The sequence below is a fragment of the Pogoniulus pusillus genome, chromosome 28 (assembly GCF_015220805.1).
Source record: "Pogoniulus pusillus isolate bPogPus1 chromosome 28, bPogPus1.pri, whole genome shotgun sequence".
NCBI classification, from domain to species: domain Eukaryota; kingdom Metazoa; phylum Chordata; class Aves; order Piciformes; family Lybiidae; genus Pogoniulus; species Pogoniulus pusillus.
In genome coordinates this window covers 9,608-26,626 of record NC_087291.1, presented here as the reverse complement: position 1 = coordinate 26,626, position 17,019 = coordinate 9,608, and the positions used below count along the sequence as shown (strand labels likewise).

Below are 17,019 nucleotides of genomic sequence, written 5' to 3'. Positions count from 1 at the left end.
ATGGCACTATAAAGGCAAATCGCCGGCAACCTTGTTGCGAACCGCGTATTGCTCCTGCGGTCAACGTGGCTACAATTGGGTTACCGGGCGCGGAGGTGGGGCGGGCGACATGGGTGCCCACCGGGATCGTACGGCACGCTCATTTTCAACTCCGCCACAGAGCTGGCAACCTTCCCAGCCACGCCTTTAACGGAAGCAGCTCTGCCGAGACCGAAAAACCGAACCACGGAGCTTTCTTTCTTCGGGACGCTCGGGGCGGGGGCGGGGGAGAAACCTGGCGCCGCGCACGCGTCAGAGCTGTTCAGAGCGGCCGGCAGGGCAAGAAGTACCAGGAGAACCACCGCCGCCGCCTTGCATTCGGCTTTCATCCTTAGTAACGCACGGAGCACCTCCCGCCGGGCGGGACTTAGCTGGCGGGCGACTCAGAGTCTGTGCCGCTGCTAAGAACCGCGTCCCACAGCGCGTCTCCGACCTCCCGCTGCACTTTCGATCTTAAAATCACGGGAGGCTCTTTACTCGCATGACCCTGCGCACACGCCCGGGCCAGCAGCTCTCAGAGCTCAGTGTCCGGCGAACTTCTCTCACGAGATAAATATGCCAGCAGATGCAGTGCCCCAGCAAATCCACTGTGGGCCTTACCTGCCTTACACACGGGCTGTTCACTCCGGAAATGAACGTCCAGACTACTGCCACCTCGGGGCAGCGCTACCCGGCCCAGCGGCACCGAATGACGCTTACTCTCTCCGATACGGAGAACGTCCCACAAGTTGATCGGACCCCTCTGTCTTCGGGCCAACCCTCCGGCCTGCAACGCAGTCTCACCTGCAGCCAGCTTGTGTCCTGACTCCTCTGTTCGAGCGCCAGATGTTGGAAAACACGTTCGGTGGAGCGCTATGGGAAGATGACTCTTTGTTCACCAATATGGTTAGATGGTCAAATCCCCTTTATTTCCGTGATACAGTGACTTATATGCGTTCTAGCAAGAGGCGTGCTCAGCTTAAGATTGGTTACAGTCAGAGGGTCCAGAGTTACATGTAAGGTGTGCATAGGTTAACTTATCACAACATTCTAAGGGTCAGCCTTCCAGACCACCCACTCCAGCCCCCTTGGTTATCTAGTCTCTGCCCACTGCAGCTGTGTGTGGGGTGCTCAGTTGTTTACATCTCGGTTTCCTGGCCTCGCTGGGAACCAAGGACGTTCTCAGCGCCAGTTACCCATGTTTATGACTTTATGTCCTCGACTGGTGAGAAATTCTTCCACAATGTCTGCCATAGTTCTCATTGTTCCACCTGCATGAATTTCACATTTTTCACTCTGCTGTTAGTCTGACATATTTTAAGGGACAGAATCATGAAAATCCAACCTCTTTTCCTTGAGCTTTTTGCCATCGCTTCAGAGGTTCTTTTGTGTTCTGAGCAATGTTTTGGTTTCAGTCTGTTCCAGTCCTCTGTCAGCCTCACAGCCAAGAAATCTCTGCTCCTGTTGAGGCGGAGCAGCTTCTGTCTGTTGTTACTTGTCCTATTGCTGAGCACCACCAAGCAGCAGCTGGCACCTTGGTGCTGACCCCTGCTCTCTCCCCCGCTCCTCTTCGCTCTCTCCCCCCCTTCCTCTTCGCTCTCTCCCCCCCTTCCTCTTCGCTCTCCCTCCCCCTCCTCTTCGCTCTCCCCCCCCCTCCTCTTGGCTCTCCCCCCCCTCCTCTTCGCTCTCACCCCCCTCCTCTTCGCTCTCCCCCCCCCTCCTCTTGGCTTTCGCCCCCCCTCCTTTTGGCTCTCCCCCCCCCCTCCTCTTCGCTCTCCCCCCCACCCTTCGCTCTCCCCCCCCTCCTCTTCGCTCTCTCCCCCCCCTCCTCTTCACTCTGCCCCCCCTCCTCTTCGCTCTCCCCCCCCCTCCTCTTTGCTCTCCCCCCCTCCTCTTCGCTCTCCCTCCCCCTCCTCTTCGCTCTCCCCCCCCCTCCTCTTCGCTCTCACCCCCCTCCTCTTCGCTCCCCCCCCCCCTCCTTTTGGCTTTCACCCCCCCTCCTTTTGGCTCTCCCCCCCCCCTCCTCTTCGCTCTCCCCCCCTCCTCTTCGCTCTCTCCCCCCCCTCCTCTTCGCTCTCTCCCCCCCCTTCGCTCTCTCCCCTGCCTCCTCTTCGCTCTCTCCCCCCCTCTTCGCTCTCTCCCCCCCCTCTTCGCTCTCTCCCCCCCCTTCGCTCTCTCCCCCCCTCCTCTTCGCTCTCCCCCCCTCCTCTTCGCTCTGCCCCCCTCCTCTTCGCTCTCCCCCCCTCCTCTTCGCTCTCCCCCCCTCCACTTCGCTCTCCCCCTCCTCCTCTTCGCTCTCCCCCCCTCCTCTTCGCTCTCCCCCCCCTTCGCTCTCCCCCCCCTTCGCTCTCCCCCCCTCCTCTTCGCTCTCCCCCCCTGCGCTCGCCCCCCCTTCGCTCTCTCCCCCCCTTCGCTCTCTCCCCCCCCTTCGCTCTCTCCCCCCCCTCGCTCTCTCCCCCCCTCTTCGCTCTCTCCCCCCTCTTCGCTCTCCCTCCCCTCTTCGCTCTCTCCCCCCTCTTCGCTCTCTCCCCCCCCTTCGCTCTCTCCCCCCCCTTCGCTCTCTCCCCCCCCTTCGCTCTCCCCTCCTTGCTCTCCCCCCCTCTTCGCTCTCTCCCCCCTCCTCTTCGCTCTCTCCCCCCCCTCCTCTTCGCTCTCTCCCCCCTCTCCTCTTCGCTCTCTCCCCCCCCTCTTCGCTCTCTCCCTCCTCTTCGCTCTCTCCCCCCCTCCTCTTCGCTCTCTCCCCCCCTCCTCTTCGCTCTCTCCCCCTCCCTTTGCTCTCTCTCCCCCTCTTCGCTCTCTCTCCCCCTCTTCGCTCTCTCCCCCCCCCTTCGCTCTCTCCCCCCCCTCTTCGCTCTCTCCCCCCCCTCTTCGCTCTCTCCCCCCCCTTCGCTCTCTCCCCCCCCTTCGCTCTCTCCCCCCCACTTCGCTCTCTCCCCCCCTCTTCGCTCTCTCCCCCCCTTTGCTCTCTCCCACCCTCCTCTTCGCTCTCTCCCCCCCTTCGCTCTCTCCCCCCCCTCTTCGCTCTCTCCCCCCCCCCTTCGCTCTCTCCCCCCCTCTTCGCTCTCTCCCCCCCTCTTCGCTCTCTCTCCCCCTTCGCTCTCTCCCCCCCCTTCGCTCTCTCACCCCCCTCTTCGCTCTCCCCCCCCCCTCCTCTTCGCTCTCTCCCCCCCCTCCTCTTCGCTCTCTCCCCCCCCCTTCGCTCTCTCCCCCCCTCCTCTTCGCTCTCTCCCCCCCCCTCGCTCTCTCCCCCCCTCCTCTTCGCTCTCTCCCCCCCCTCCTCTTCGCTCTCTCCCCCCCCTCTTCGCTCTCTCCCCCCCCTTCGCTCTCTCCCCCCCCCTTCGCTCTCTCCCCCCCCCCTCTTCGCTCTCTCCCCCCCTCCTCTTCGCTCTCTCCCCCCCCCTCTTCGCTCTCTCCCCCCCCTTCGCTCTCTCCCCCCCTCCTCTTCGCTCTCTCCCCCCCTCCTCTTCGCTCTCTCCCCCCCTCCTCTTCGCTCTCTCCCCCCCCTCCTCTTCGCTCTCTCCCCCCCCTCCTCTTCGCTCTCTCCCCCCCCCCCTCTTCGCTCTCTCCCCCCCCTCCTCTTCGCTCTCTCCCCCCCCTCCTCTTCGCTCTCCCCCCCCCTCCTCTTCGCTCTCCCCCCCCCCTCCTCTTCGCTCTCCCCCCCCTCCTCCTCTTCGCTCTCCCCCCCCTCCTCCTCTTCGCTCTCCCCCCCCTCCTCCTCTTCGCTCTCCCCCCCCTCCTCCTCTTCGCTCTCCCCCCCCTCCTCCTCTTCGCTCTCCCCCCCCCCTCATCTTCGCTCTCTCCCCCCCCCCAATTAACGAGAGCCACACCAGAGGCCAGAGCTGTGCTGTCGCAGCAAGCAAAGGAGGCAACGAGATGCTGTAGGGACTCTGACTCTTGCTGCCAGGCTGCAACAAGAGGAAGGGAGATTCTGGCCGCAAACATGTGAAAACATGAGAGGAGCAAGGCAGGAAGCAGAAAAGCAAACCTATCTCATGAAGGAAACAGCAGAACTGCAAGCACAGCTTTAAGCACAGCATACCAAGGAGGAACAGAAATCCCAAGCAGAGCAAAGGGGAGGAGTGGCTTAGAGAAAAGCAAAAGCACCCCACAAAGCACACAGCCAAAACACCACCCCACAAAGGACACAGCCAACCTACCCCCGCAAAGGGGATCAGCCAAAGACTTCTGCCTCTCCTGGGGCAGCTTAAAAAGGGGAGGTCAATTGAAGTCTCCTCCCACCCCATCTGTGGCCACTTTGCCCTCCCTGCTCAGTGCCCTTTATAAGCAGTGCAGGAGGAGCCCAACCCCAAAGTTGGGCCCGTTGTGGGCCAAGGGATCCTCCGCCTGGCATCCCAGGTGAGTGTGCACGGGTGAGCACCGGGTGCGTGGTGGAGGGTTTGAAAGGCCGGGGGGCCTGGCTGGCCCCCCGGCTAGCTAGGGCCACCTTAGGGCTAGGCTACTGACCCACTGCAACATCCACCTTAGCTCATGGGTGCTAAGTCTGTGTTGTTATTGAGGCTCAGTTTGCTTTAGGAGTTTGGATCCTCAAAGGTTTTGCTCTAGGTTCTGCGATGGAGGCAAAGATGGAGCAGGAGCACAAACTGGAGGTGGTAACGGATGAGGATCTTCAAAAGTTTTACTCTAGATTTTGCGATGGATGTGAACATGGACCAGGAACATGAACTGGAGCTGATAACGGACCAGGAGCCGCAGCTGGTAATGGAACTGGTAACAGAGTAGAAGCTGGTAACGTAGAGTGGAGAGGAGGAAAGCAGCAGAGAGTGCCTGGGGGAAGGTGGAGGGCAGCGGCAGGATGGCAGGGGCTGCCCAGAGAGGTTGTGGAGTCTCATTCTCTGGAGCCTTTCAAGGCCTGTCTGGATCTGTTCCTCTGTGAGTTGAGCCAGTCTGTATGGTCCTGCTCTGGCAGGGGAGTTGGACTTGATGATCTCTTTGGGTCCCTTCCAACCCCTGACATCCTGTGAGCCTGTGGTTATGTCTAAGCTTGACTTCGATATTGTCTACGAGCTTGAATTCAGCATTATGTATAAGCTGAAATTAATTACTCTAATCACACCTGGTTTCTAATCTTTTCCAGCCCCTTTGGTTATCTAGTCTCTGCCTACTGCAGCTGTGTGTGGGGTGCTCGGCTGTTTACAGCTCCATTTCCTGAGCTGACTGGGAACCAAAGACGTTCCCAGCATGGGTTGCTCATGTTTATCAATTCTTGTGTGCTGTGCTAATCAAGAATTTCTCCAACAGATTATTTAATTTGACCCGGGGGAAAGTTAAGATGGGAACTTTGTCAAAATAGAGAAGTGAAGAATATTTAATCTATTTCCTGAAATTTCCTTAGCTGATGTCAGAAATTAAATTGCATTACTGCTCAAGCCAAAACCAATAAAGCACTTCAAGCACAAATAGCAAGGAACTGGAACATTCTTACCAATGAAACTGGAGAATAGAGAGAAGTGTGGAGCACTAAAACTAGCGTCATAGAATCAGTCAGGTTTGGAAGGAACCACAAGGAGCAGCCAGTTCCAAGCCCTTTTGTGGTGCAGTGGTAGAATTCTCGCCTGCCATGTGGGAGACCCAGGTTTGATTCCCCAGAGGGGGGGATGTGTTGGTGGCCCAGGTTTGAGTCCTGGCCAATGCACCTAAGAAGGAGAGAAGTCTCCGTTTGGAAAAAAGCACCAAGAATTGATGAAAAAAGCACCAAGAATTGATGTCCCGGTTTGGGCGAGGTGCCCCCTGGGGAGAAGTCGACTCAGCACAACACAAAACCCATCCTTTTTTGAAAGTCAGGGAAAGATGAAATTGTATTTTCTTATAGTATAACAATGTAAAGAGAAATAATAACTAGAGAAGGAAGGAAAAAAAACCCAAACAAACAATACAATAACCTTAAGGGAGATGGGGGAGGGGTCAAGCGTCGGCGAAGCAGCAGAAGCAGCAGTAGCCAAAACAGCAGCCGGGGAAGATAGGCGAAGCTGCAGCAGCAGAAGCCAGCGGGGGAAGGGGGAGAACAAACTGTGCTTCTAGACATTAAGTTCTTGATGCACCAATGAAATTATATTAATTTATCTATTGTTGCCATTTATGTGGCCTATCCCTGGAATGTTCATCTCTCCCCTATGTCTGAGCTAGAGGATCAGCTCAAACGGCCACAAGAGGGGCCGGGGAAGGTGTTGGGGTGGTTTGAGAACCCCTCCTGGGGACTTAGGTTTCTGGGAGTTGTGCTTCTGTATTGTTTATCCTTTGTATATTTCTGTATATAATTGTATATTTTGTAAATATCTGCTTGTGTATTTGCTGCTGTAAAATAAACAGCTTCATTTATATTCCCAGAGGCCGTCTGACTTAGCTGGGGAAATTCCAAAAGTGTGGGGGGGTGGGTAAGAGCCCAAACCATCACAGCCCCCCTCTCTTTGCTCCCTGGGTTGCCCTCCCCTTTGCTCCCCACGTTGCCACCCCCATGGCGCCCCGCTTTGCCCCCGTCTCTCTCCCATGGCGCCCCGCTTTGCCCCCGTCTCTCTCCCATGGCGCCCCGCTTTGCCCCCGTCTCTCTCTCATCGCGCCCCGCTTTGCCCCCGTCTCTCTCTCATCGCGCCCCGCTTTGCCCCCGTCTCTCTCTCATCGCGCCCCGCTTTGCCCCCGTCTCTCTCTCATCGCGCCCCGCTTTGCCCCCACCCTGGCGCCTCATTTTTCCCCGCCCTCTTGGCGCCCCGCTGTGCCCCCCTCCTTGGTGCCTCGTTTTTCCCTGCCTTCTTGGCGTCCCGCTTTGCCCCCCGTCTCTCTCTCTGTGACCCGCTTTGACCCACTCCTCTCCCTTAGCGCTCCACTTTGCCCCGTCTCTCTTTGTGTCCCGCTTTGACCCACCCCTTTGGTCCCCGCTTTACCCCTATCTCTCTTTGAGCCCCGCTTTGCCCCATCTCTCTCTCATCGCGCCCCACTTTGACCCATCTCTCTCTCTTTGCGCCCCGCTTTGCCCCTTCTATCTTTGCGCCCCACATTGCCCCTCCTCTTTTCTCCCCGCTTTGCCCAACCCTCTTTGTGCTCTGCTTTGCCCCCCTCTTTGCTCGCCGCTTTGCCTCCACCACTTTGCTCCCCGCTTTGACCCCCCCCTTTTATGCCTCACTTTGCCCTCCCCCTCTTTGCGCCCTGCTTTCCCCCCACCTCTTTGCACCCTGGTTTGGCCCCTCCTTTGTGCCCCGCTTTGGTCCCCCCTCTCTTTGCACCCCACTTTCCCCCGTCTCTCTCTCTTTGCACCCCGCTTTCCCCCGTCTCTCTCTCTTTGCACCCCGCTTTCCCCCGTCTCTCTCTCTTTGCACCCCGCTTTCCCCCGTCTCTCTCTCTTTGCACCCCGCTTTCCCCCGTCTCTCTCTCTTTGCACCCCGCTTTCCCCCGTCTCTCTCTCTTTGCACCCCGCTTTCCCCCGTCTCTCTCTCTTTGCACCCCGCTTTCCCCCGTCTCTCTCTCTTTGCACCCCGCTTTCCCCCGTCTCTCTCTCTTTGCACCCCGCTTTCCCCCGTCTCTCTCTTTGCACCCCGCTTTCCCCCGTCTCTCTCTCTTTGCACCCCGCTTTCCCCCGTCTCTCTCCCTATGTGCCCTGCTTTGCCCCCTTCTCTCTTTGCGCTCCACTTTGCCCCCATCTCCCTTTGCGACCTGCTTTGCCCCACCCCTCTCCCTTAGCGCTCCGCTTTGCCCCGTCTCTCTTTGTGCCCCGCTTTGACCCACCCCTTTGCTCCCCGCTTTACCCCCATATCTCCTTGCACCCCACTTTGCCCCGTCTCTCTTTATGCCCTGCTTTGCCCCCTCTTTGCCCCCCTTTGCGCCCATCTTTCCCCCCCTCTTTGCACCCCGCTTTGCCCCCTCCCTTTGCTCCCTGCTTTGCCCTCCCCTTTCTTGGTGCCCCACTTTCCCCACCCCTCTTTGTGCTATGCTTTGCCCCCCCCCTTGGTGCCATGCTTTGCCCCCCCTTTGCGCCCCGCTTTGCCCCCCATCTGTCTTTGTGTCCTGCTTTGCCTCCCCCGTTACACCCCGCTTTGACCCTGCCTCTTTGCACCCTGCTTTGCCCCCCGTGTCTTTGCGCCCCGCATTGCCCCAATGTCTTTGTGCCCCGCATTGCCCCAATGTCTTTGCGCCCCGCATTGCCCCCCCCTTTGCGCCCCGCATTGCCCCCCCCTTTGCGCCCCGCATTGCCCCCCCCCTTTGCCCCTGTCTCTATCTCTTTGCGCCCCGCTTTGCCCTCCCCTCTTTGCGCCCCACTTTGACCCACCCCTTTGCTCCCCGCTTTACCCCCATCTCTCTTTGAGCCCCGCTTTGCCCCGTCTCTCTCTCATCGTGCCCCACTTTGCGCCGTCTCTCTCTTTGTGCCCCGCATTGCCCCCGTCTCTCTCTCTTTGCGCCCCGCTTTGCCCTCCCCTCTTTGCGCCCCACTTTGACCCACCCCTTTGCTCCCCGCTTTACCCCCATCTCTCTTTGAGCCCCGCTTTGCCCCGTCTCTCTCTCATCGTGCCCCACTTTGAGCCGTCTCTCTCTTTGTGCCCCGCATTGCCCCCGTCTCTCTCTCTTTGCGCCCCGCATTGCTCCCGTCTCTCTCTTTGCTCCCCGCTTGTCCCCCCCCTTTGCTCCCCGCTTGTCCCCCCCCTTTGCTCCCCGCTTGTCCCCCGTCTCTCTCTTATTGTGCCCCACTTTGACTCGTCTCTCTCTCTTTGCGCCCCGCTTTTCCCCCACCTCTCTTTGCGCCCCGCTTTTCCCCCACCTCTCTTTGCGCCCCGCTTTTCCCCCACCTCTCTTTGCGCCCCGCTTTTCCCCCACCTCTGTTTGCACCCCGCTTTTCCCCGCCTCTCTTTTCACCCCGCTTTGCCCCACCCATCTCCCTTAGAACTCCGCTTTGCCCCGTCTCTCTTTGTGCCCCGCTTTGACCCACCCCTTTGCTCCCTGCTTTACCCCTCATCTCTCTTTGAGCCCTGCTTTGCCCCATCTCTCTTTTCACCCCGCTTTGCCCTGCCTTTCTTTGCACTCCGCTTTGCCCCTTCTCTCTCTCTTTGTGCCCCGCTTTGCCCCATCTCTCTTTGCACCCCACTTTGCCCCCCCCTTTGCACCCCAATTTGCCTCCCTCTTTGCGCCCTGCTTTGCCCTCTTTTTGTGCCCCACTTTCCCCCCCCTTTGCGCCCCACTTTGGCCCCCCCCTCTTTGCGTCCCGCTTTGCCCCGGTCTCTCTTTGAGCCCCACTTTGCCCCGGTCTCTCTTTGCGCCCCACTTTGCCCCATCTCTCTTTGCGCCCTGCTTTGCTCTCCCCTTTGTGCCCTGCTGTGCACCCCCCCTTGGCACCTCGTTTTTCCCCGCCTTCTTTGTGCCCCGCTTTGTCCCCCCCCTTTGTGCCCCACTTTGCCCCCATCTGTCTTTGCGCCCCACTTTGCCCCATCTCTCTCTCTTTGCACCCCGCTTTGACCCGTCTCTCTTTGCGCCCCGCTTTGACCCCATCTCTTTGCGCCCCGCTTTGCTACCCCCTCTTTGCGCCCCGCTTTGCCCCCCATGTCTTTGAGCCCTGCTTTGCCCCCCTTTTCTCCATGCTTTGCCCCCCTTTGCTCCCCAATTTGCCCCTGCACTTTGCTCCCAGCTTGTCCCCCCCCTTTGCTCCACGCGTTGCCCCCCTTTCTGCCCCTCTTTGCCCCCTGCGTTGTGCCCCGCTTTGCCCCGTCTCTCTCTTTCTGCGCCCCGCTTTGCTCCCGTCTCTCTCTCTTTGAGCCCCACTTTGACCCATCTCACTCCCTTTGTGCCCCGCTTTGCACCATCTCTCTTTGTGCCCCGCTTTGCCCCCCCAATTTGTGCCCCGCTTTGCCCCCCCAATTTGTGCCCCGCTTTGCCCCCCCAATTTGTGCCCCGCTTTGCCCACCCCGATTTGTGCCCCGCTTTGCCCACCCTTGATTTGCACCCTGATTTGCACCCTGATTTGCCCCCCCCTTTGAGCCCCGCTTTGCCCCATCTCTCTTTGCGCCCCCCTTTGCCCCCCGCTCTTTGCGCCCCGCTTTGCCTCCCTCTTTGCTCCCCTCTTTGTCCCCCCCTCCTTTGCTCCCCCTTTGCACCCCCTCTTTTGCTCCCCACTTTGCCTCCCCCTCTTTGCGCCTCGCTTTGCCTGCCGCTTTGCCCCTGCCTTTGCTCCCCACTTTGCTGCCCCTTCTTTGTGCCCCGCTCTGTCCCCGCCCTCTTTGCGCCCTGCTTTGCCCCTTCTTTGCGCCCCACTTTGCCCCTTCTTTGCGCCCCGCTTTGCCCTGTCTCTCTCTCTTTGCGCCCCGCTTTGCCCCGTCTCTCTCACTTTGTGCCCCGCTTTGCCTCCCCTCTTTGCACCTTGCTTTGCCCCCATTTCTTTGTGCCCCACTTTGCCCCCCCTTTGCACCCTGCTTTGCCCCATCTCTCTCTCTTTGCGCCCCGCTTTCCCCCATCTCTCTTCCTTTGTGCCCCACTTTGACCCATTTCTCTTTGTGCCCTGCTTTGCCTACCCCCTTTGCATCCCGCTTTGCCCCCCCCTTTGAGCCCCACTTTGCCCTCCCTTTGCACCCCACTTTGCCCCCATCTCTTTGCGCCCCGCTTTGCCCCCTTCTCTTTGCGCTTCGCTTTGCCCCCACCTCTTTGCACCCCTCTTAGCCCCCCCATTGTGCCCCGCTTTGCCCCTGCCTCTCTCTCTCTTTGCGCCCCTCTTTGCCCCCATCTCTCTCTCTTTGTGCCCCACTTTGCCCTGTCTCTGTCTTTGAGCCCCGCTTTGCCCCCGTCTCTCTCTCTTTGCTCCCTGCTTTGCCCCCCCTTTCTCCCCACTTTACCCAGCCCTTTTTGCGTCCCACTTTGCTCCCCGCTTTGACCCCCCCTTTGCATCTCACTTTGCCCTCCTCCTCTTTGCACCCAGCTTTCCCCCCCCCCCTTTGTACCCCGGTTTGGTCCCCCCTTTGTGCCACACTTTGCCCCCCCTCTTTGTACCCCTCTTTGACCCCCCTCTTTGCTCCCCGCTTTGCCCCCCCGTCTTGGTGCCCCGCTTTGCCCCACCCTTTTGCGCCCCCCTTTGTCCTGTCTCTCTTTGCGCCCTGCTTTGCTCTCCCCTCTTTGCACCCTGCTTTGGACCCCATCTCTCCCCCTTTGCACTCCGCTTTGCCCCGTTTCTCTTTGTGCCCCGCTTTGCCCCGCCCTTCGCGTCATGCTTTGACCCCCCCCTCTGTGCCCCGTTTTGCCCCCATCTCTCTCTCTTTGTGCCCCGCTTTGCCCCCGTCTCTCTCTTTTTGCGTCCCGCTTTGCCCCCCCTCTTTGAGCCCCTCTTTGCCCCCCCCCCTTTGCACCCTGGTTTGCCCTCCTCCTCTTTGCGCCCAGCTTTCCCCCCCCCCCCCTTTGCACCCTGGTTTGGCCCTCCCTTTGTGCCCCGCTTTGGCCCCCTCACTCTTTGCGCCCCGATTTGCCCCCACCTCTCTTTGCACCCCGCTTTGCCCATCTCACTCTCTTTGCACCGTGCTTTGCCCCCTCTCTCTCTCATTGCGCCCCGCTTTGCCCCGTCTCTCTTTGTGCTCCGCTTTGCCCCCGTCTCTCCCCCTTTGTGCCCCGCTTTGCCCCCGTCTCTCTCTCTTTGCGCCCCCGCTTTGCTTCCTTCTCTCTGTCTTTGCGCTCTGCTTTGCCCCCACTCTTTGTGCCCATCTTTGCTCCCCAATCTTTGCTCCCTGCTTTTCCCCCCCTCTTTGCCCCATGTTTTGCCCTCCCCCCCTCTCTTTGTGCCCTGCTTTGCACCCGTCTCTCAATCCGCCCTGCTTTGCCCCCCCCCTTTGTGACCTGCTTTGCCCCCCCTTTGCACCTCTTTTGCCCCCCCTCATTGTGCCCCACTTTACCCCCCTCTTTGTGCCCATATTTGCGCCCCGCTTTGGTCCCCCCTTTGTGCCCCGCTTTGCTCCCCATCTTTGCACCTCACTTTGCCCCCTTCCTTTGTGCCCTGCTTTTCACCCCCTCTTTGTGCCCATATTTGCACCCTGCTTTGCCCCCCTTTGCACCCTGCTTTGCCCCCCATCTTTGCACCCCACTTTGCCCCCCCTTTGTGCCCCGCTTTGCCCCCCCCTTTATGCCCATATTTGTGCCCCACTTTGCCCCCCGTTGCACCCCGCTTTGCTCCCCTCTTTTGCCCCCCCCCGCTTTGTGCCCCTCTTTTGCCCCCCCCGCTTTGTGCCCCTCTTTTGCCCCCCCGCTCGCTTTGTGCCCCTCTTTTGCCCCCCCTGCTTTGCGCCCCTCTTTTGCCGCTCCCTCGCTTTGCGCCCCTCTTTTGGCCTGCTATCACTTTGTGCCCCTCTTTTGCCCCCCCGCATGCTTTGTGGCCCTCTTATGCCCCCCTGCTCTCTTTGCATCCCTCTTTTGCCCCCCTACTTGCTTTGCACCTCTCTTTTGCCCCCCCTCGCTTTCCCCCTCTTTTGCCACTCCCTCACTTTGCGCCCCTCTTTTGCCCCCCTGCTCGCTTTGCTCCCCTCTTTTGCCCCCCTGCTCGCTTTGCTCCCCTCTTTTGCCCCCCTGCTCACTTTGCTCCCCTCTTTTGCCCCCCTGCTCGCTTTGCACCCCTCTTTTGTCCCCTCCTCGCTTTGCACCCCTCTTTTGTCCCCTCCTCGCTTTGCACCCCTCTTTTGCCCCCCCGCTCCCTTTGCACCCCTCTTTTGCCCCCCCGCTCCCTTTGCACCCCTCTTTTGCCCCCCTGCTCCCTTTGCTCCCCTCTATTGCCCCCCCCTTTGCTCCCCTCTATTGCCCCCCCCTTGCTCCCCTCTTTTGCCTCTTTCGTTGCTCCCCTTTGCTGCCCAGGGAGGTGGTGGAGTGGCCGTGGCTGGAGGTTTTGAAGCCAAGCCTGGCTGGGGCTCTTAGTGCCATGGTCTGGTTGAGTGGCCAGGGCTGGGTGCTAGGTTGGACTGGGTGAGCTTGGAGCTCTCTTCCAGCCTGCTTGATTCCATGATTCTAAGGAGATCTCCCATGTCCCACCCTAGCTGGAAAACATCTGCCATGTGCCAGTCTGGTTGGATGCTCTCTCCATGAGACTTTGGGGTTTGATTTGTTTGATTTCCCACCTGGCTTTTAGCCAAATCTCTCTCTGGTCAGATTTGGTGGCATTTGTTTGTTTTTCACTCCTCCTTCTACCCCCGCAGCACCTGAAGTGAATTGAAGTCTCCTCCCCCCCCAGCTGTGGCCACTTTGCCCTCCCTGCTCAGTGCCCTTTATAAGCAGTGCAGGAGGAGCCCAGCCCTAAGCTGGGCCCATTGTGGATCAAGGGATCCTCTGCCCGGCGTCCCAGGTGAGTGTGCACGGGTGAGCACCGGGTGCAAGGTGGAGGGTTTCAAAGGCCGGGGGGCCTTTGAAGACGGCGGGCGGTAGCGGGACAGCGAGGCCGCCCGGGGTGGGCGCTCCGCGACCCCCCCCGCTGCCGCTCGCTCCCCCCCCCCCCCCCCCCCCCCCCCCCGCACGTGGTGTGAGTGGTGTGAGCGGTGTGAGCTTGCAGGCCAGGAGGAGCCTGTCGGTGTCTGCAGGCGTGTGCAAGCAGCTGTAGAAGTCTGTCCAGGTCTGCAGATGTCTGCAGGGGTCTTCTAAAAGGTCTGGAGGCTTTTCTGAGTCTGCAGAGGTGTGCGGGGGTCTGGAGGCATCTGTAGGTACGCTTAGGGGTCTGGAGGGCTCCCTGGAAGTCTCTGGAGTTCTCTGGGTGTCTGGAGGTCGTTAGGGGTTTTTAGAGGTGTCTGTGGTGCTGCAGGTGTCTCAAAAGGCTGTAAAAGTCTTGAAGTGCCTTGCAAAGGTCTCGAGGTGTCTGTAGAGGTCTTTAGAGGTCTGCAGGGGCCTCCTAAAGATATGTAGGAGTCTGCAGGGGCCTATTGACAGGTCGGGTGGGGTCCCTAGAGCTCTCTAGGAGACTGGAGTGGTCTGTAGGTTTCTGTAGGGGCTTGCAAGTGTCTGTAGCATTCAGTAGGTGTCTGGAGGTTTCTGTTAGGGGTCCACAGGTGTGTGCAGGCATCATTTAAGGCTCTGGAGGGGTCTATAGATGTGTGCAGGGGTCTGTTAAATATCTGGAGGGGTCTGAAGGGGTCTGGGGAGCTCTGTAGGGGTCTGTATGTGTATGCAGGCAGCTGCTGGGGTCTGTAGATGCCTGTAGGGATTTGCAGGGGTCTTAGTTGTCCGTAGAGGTCTGCCTGGGTCTGGAGGTGCATTTTAGTGGGTCTGGAGGGCTCTGTAGAGTGCTGCAGTGGTCTGTTAAAGGTGCGGAGGGGTCTGTAGGTGTCTGCATTCAGTGAAGGAGTTCTTTGGCTCCAGGGCACTTTTGTCTAATGTCTCTGAAGTGTGACTGTCCCAAATGAGATAGAGGTGCACTGGCAGTGTGTTTGCAGATGGCCCCAAACTGAGTGGTGCTAGAGAGAAAGCAGAGGGGTAGGATGGCATCCAGGAAACACCTGAGCAGGCAGGAGAGCTGGGCCCAGGTGAAGCTTGTGAGGTTCAACAAGAACAAATGGAGAGTGCTGCAGCTGGGTGGGAGCAAGTGTGTCTGTCACTGCAGGCTGGGGGTGGAGGTGATAAAAAGCAGCCCTGAGAAGGCCTTAGGGGTGCTTGGGAGAAGCTGAATATGAGCAGACTGTATGAGCTTTCAGGCCAGAAGGAGTCTGTCAGAGGTGTGTAAGTGTTTGCCAGCTTCTATAGAGGTCTTCAGGCGTATGCAGGGGCATGTAAAAGTCTGTGTGTGTCTGTAGGGGCCTGTTAGAGGTCTCTAGGGTTCTATAGAGGCTTGTAGAGGTCTGCATGAGTCTGTAGATGTCTCTGTGGGTCTGGAGGGGTCAGTAGTTAGATTTTAGGGGTTTGCAGGGATCTCTAGATATCTGTAGGCATTTGTAGGTGTTGTGAGAGGTCTTTGAGCGTATGTAGACATTTGTAGGTGTTGTGTGAGGTCTTTGAGTGTAGGCATCTGTTTAGGCGTGTATGGGTGTGTGGAGTTGTGTAGATGTCTGCAGGGGTCTCGTAGAGGCTTGTAAAAGGGTCTAGGATCATGTTTGGGGATTCCAGGGTCATCTAAAGAGGTACGAAATGAGGCTTTGGGGATGTGAGAAGAGTTATTGTGGACATCTAAATTGGTCTGGGGTCCTCTGGGGGCTCCTGAGGGGTCTATATTTGGTGGCCACAAGGCAGCAAGCATCTGCAGGCTGGTGCCTTGCTTTGTGTTCCGTGACTCTTGGCAAATCGGGAAGCACAGGGGATGGGAGTTCCAGCATGAAATGGGTTAAAGGATGAGGCTTCCTGTGAAATGCGTTTAGGGTGTATTTAAAATTGTCTTGCTGTTTTTTTTCTTGTTGATTCCTGCCCCCCCCCCCCCCACTTTTTTTAGGGAGCTTAATTGCTTTAGCCAAAATCAAGTTTGAGAGATGTGTGGAGCCTCAGCCACAAACCCTGACTGTTGGGGGATGCTTTGATAGCAGAATGCAGAGCTGCTGGAAACCCAGCTCCTCCTTGCAAGTGGTTCAGAATGGGACTCCCTTTGGAAAATGGGGACAGAAACCTCTCTTTGGTGAGTTGCTGTGAAGTGCCATCCTTGGGAACTGATCTCTGACCACCTTGAACTTATTTGGAGGAAAGGAATTTCTTCTGTAGGCTTGTTACCTCCTGCTCTGTGTCTCTGTTAGCCTCTTTTGTAGAAAGAAGGAGAGGAGTTGGATTAAAAGCCCTCTTGGATGGTTCTGCTGTTCAGGAGGGCTTTTGTATTTCTTGTATTACTTTTATTACTTGTTGATAATTGTATTTATTTGTAAATAACTGTATATATTGTGTATATATGCTTGTGTATTTGTGCCACACTATAAATACAGCTTAATTCCTTAACTTCCAGCTGCCTGAATTAGTGTGGTGCATTTGTGGGGAGGAGGGCAGGAAACTGCCAAATGACCACATCTGTATTTAATGTACGTTCCTTTCTGCTTTCCAGCTGGAGAGCTGTTGCTGCTGATTTGCAGCAGGCCTGTAAAGGGCAGGGGTGGATCGAGGTTTTAAATGGTTGCTGTAAATAGCATTTATGGCTTTAGAAACCTCCTTGCAATTATAATTTAGATTGTGGGAAATTTTATTTTTTGTTAAAATAGAAAGTATTTACCCATATTTATTAAATTTATTTTGTAGAATGTTGTGGGTGTTCTTTTCTCTTTTACAGAGAATGAAGATTATGGAGGGGAAACTGAGGTGACTTCAGAGCAGAGGATATTTTGAAGGAAAAAGCTGAACAGGTCTATTGGGAAGGAAGCAAAAACTCTGGAGGAAAAATCTGAGGTAAACAAGAGGACACAAGTGACATTTTATAGGGGAAAAAAGTGAGTTAGTCTCTAGGGGATAAAAATGAAGACTGTAGGAGGGAAAAGCTGAGGTGATTGGGTGGAACAGAGCTGACATGATGCATGAAAAAACTTAGGGTAACCCATAGGGGAGACCATGACCATTTTGGAGGGAAATCCTGAGGTAGGTGAGGGTATGTGGGTAACATATTAAAAGAGAGACCTAAGATAGTGTCTGTGAAACAAGATACTCTTGTGTCACCAGAGTTATAGTCAGAGGCAAGTCCCTTTGGCCAGAGTACCTTGCTCACCTCCCATTCTCCAGCCCGATGCCGATCCTCTTTGCGATGTGTCTTGCTTCGTGATTCCATGCCACGCCTCTTCCACCATCAGTGTCAGCTGCTGCTGAGGAAGAAGGACAGAGTTAGGCTTCAGTAGCACCTCCACCTCCATGCCTAAGGGAAACAGGGACCTCCCCAGAGGCACCATCCCTAGTCCAAGTGCCTTTGCGCTCAGCTGGCAGCCCGTGTGGGGTGCCCGTGTCCTTAGCGGGGTGCAGGTGTAGATGGCCCTAAACTGGAGAGAAGGAGCCTCTGTAGGCCCCTGGGACCAGGGTTGCCCTGCCAGTCGGGGCCCGCTCAGTGCCCTGGCATCCCAGGCGCTTTTTGATGCCAGCAGCGAGTACAGCGCACCATAAGCAGGATCG

General features: G+C 57.7%; 1 long non-coding RNA gene across 1 annotated transcript; it reads left to right on the top strand.

Annotated features, from left to right (window-relative positions):
* The first annotated feature begins 13,056 nt into the window (after positions 1 to 13,056).
* Positions 13,057 to 16,737, top strand: LOC135187921 (uncharacterized). The gene is made up of 3 exons (XR_010307495.1): positions 13,057 to 13,315; positions 15,380 to 15,559; positions 16,196 to 16,737. It is a non-coding gene; the product is annotated as an uncharacterized LOC135187921 (long non-coding RNA).
* The last annotated feature ends 282 nt before the right edge of the window (positions 16,738 to 17,019 follow it).